Raw genomic sequence first — 2435 nt, forward strand, 5'->3', positions numbered from 1 at the left:
GCAAGGGGAAGAGGGCTGCTGAGGCCTCATCGGAGGAGGTAGGGAAAACCAAGGCAGTTAAGAAGTGGGATGAGATCCCCTGTAAGCTGAGGCAGTCCGATTTTGACAGCCTTATCGCCTCTCAGGGTTTTCTCCCTGAGTATGGCTGCATGTTGCCGGCGGCCGGGCAAACGGCGGCGGACCCGCCCACAGGCTATATTTCCCTTTATTGCCATTTTTTCACCCACTGCAACATTCGTCTCCCGATGACAAGGTTTGTGGGTGCGCTGCTTAGGTTTTATGGGATTCATATATCCCAAGTCCATCCGTTTGGACTCGTGCGCATGACTCACTTTGAGTTCATGTGCAAATCTCAGCGCGAGGAGCCCACCCCTCGGCGCTTTCAGTTTTTTTATAAGCCCAAGATCCAAGATTCTTGGTTCTCATTTATTCCTCGCAGTCAGAAGGTCAAGTGCTGCACTGTTTCATTCAAAAGCCTTCATGACTGGTCCGAGAGATTTTTCTATATCAGGGCTGGTGTGATCCCCATCCGTATGACCATGCGCGCGATCTCTTCTGCGCCTGCGGATGTGCGTGTCTTCAAGAACCCAACTGGCGCCTGGGTAAAAAAGTTGACTGCCGAACCATCCCCCGCCAAGAAAATTTGCGAGGAGGCGCTGGTGGGGGTTGGTATGAGCAGGAGGTGAGCTGACAGCGCGACTGAGTCCGTTATCCAAGTTGACGGCTTATGTAAGTTCACTCATTGCATTACTTCTGCGCGAATATAATTCATTTTGCTGATATCATTTGACTTGTTTTGTGCAGTCAGCAAGGAGTATGTCCACGCCGCCTATGATGAGCATATGGAGGGTGGCTCCGTCGCGCTGGGCGCTGGGGAGGTTGGCTTCCCCGATCGCTTCGATGACATGTTCATCCCTGTTGATCTGGGATTTCTCTTTGACAGCGATGCGCCTGGTAAGCCTTTGTACTTATGCTTATGCCTTTATAATACCAAATTTGGCTAATATTTCTGTTGCACGTATTGTAGACGCGCTTGAGAACTACGAGCTTGAGCTCGCGGAAGAGGAGGAGGAGGAGGAGGCTGAGTTGCCTCAACTAAAGCGTAAAGCTAAGGGGAAAACTGGCGCAGGGGCCAGTAAGAAACAGAAGAAAGATGTTGCCCCTGTTGCTCAGGATCCTCCTACTCAGGCGAGGGAACTTGAGAAAACCCAGGAGTTTACCTCCAAGTTTTCCTTTTCTTCCCTGCCTCAAAAAGTGGGCAGACCTCCTGTCCACACGAGGTATGGTGCCGCTACCTCCTCCGTTCGCGCGGCGGAAAAGGGGAGCGGCGTTGCGCCTGCCGTTTCCTCTTCGACAGGTATACTTTGCTTATCCTTTATGGTTCTATGAGCGCGATTCTGATAGAATTACTAATGAATCTTTGCTCACTCAAATGTTTGTAGAGCCGGCGATCTTGGTGGATCAACCTCAGGCGCAACAAGGTGCCGAGGCTGCGCCGGAGGTCGCTTCGAAGTCCCCTGTTTTACCCTCAAAGGGGAGAATGGACTTCATGGCAATGTTTAACTCGCGAACGGCGTTGCGCCAAGGTATGTATTGCGCTTTTATTTTCTGACTTTTTTCTTTTAGATCAAGTCATGAACCATTTGTTTTTGTTGATTTTTCATAGGAGTTATAGCTGGCGTTCAAGCTGCTGGCGGCACTGCTGGCGCCGGTGCCAGCGCCGTTGGTTCTGCTCCTGCTCCTGCAAGCGCTGAATTTCCCCTCATCGGGATTACTAAGGAGCAGGAGGCCGTTTTACGCGCCGATTTGGCGGCGTCGAGACCTCCCTCACCTCCTCCTGCGCGCAGCCCTCCTCGCGAGACTGATTTTGGTTCTTCCAGGTCGCAGGAGAAAAGGCCTGTTTCAGAGGATGAGGAGGTTCAAGTTGAAGGCTCCGACAGCGGCCGCGCCAGCCCTGCAGCGCCACGAGATTTCGCGGCGCAGTCTTCTCGTGGGGCTGGCGCTGACTTTTCTGCTTCATCCCCGCAGGTATAGGTTCGTTTTTGCTCCGCTGCGCGGACTTCCATATTAGTGTTTTGATGACTTAGATCATTACTTTGTGTTTGTAGGAAGCCGATCACATTTACCGCCCGAGATGGAATATTACTGAGGACAGCTCATTTCAGTCCATGGGTGTGTGTGTGAGGACTTCTGGGCTCATTCTGTGCCTCCAGCTGAAAGGAGGTTTCAGGAGGGCCGCGCTCGCGATGACTTGCTCAACGATCATCTGTTTGCTGGGTCGGCTTTCTTTGCTGCCTCCCAAGAGCTTCGCTATGATTACGTAAAGGTACGTGATGCTCTTGCGGAAGCCAAGCAAGAGGCTAAAGTGTCTGCTTGGCATCTTTCTGATGCTCGAGAGAGAGCTGAGAAGCTCCAAGCAGAGCTCAGCGAGAACA

This window comes from Bidens hawaiensis, unplaced genomic scaffold (assembly GCF_021521415.1).
Source record: "Bidens hawaiensis isolate Kalapana, Puna unplaced genomic scaffold, B.hawaiensis_p1.1 tig00053457_1, whole genome shotgun sequence".
Classification (NCBI taxonomy): Eukaryota; Viridiplantae; Streptophyta; class Magnoliopsida; order Asterales; family Asteraceae; genus Bidens; species Bidens hawaiensis.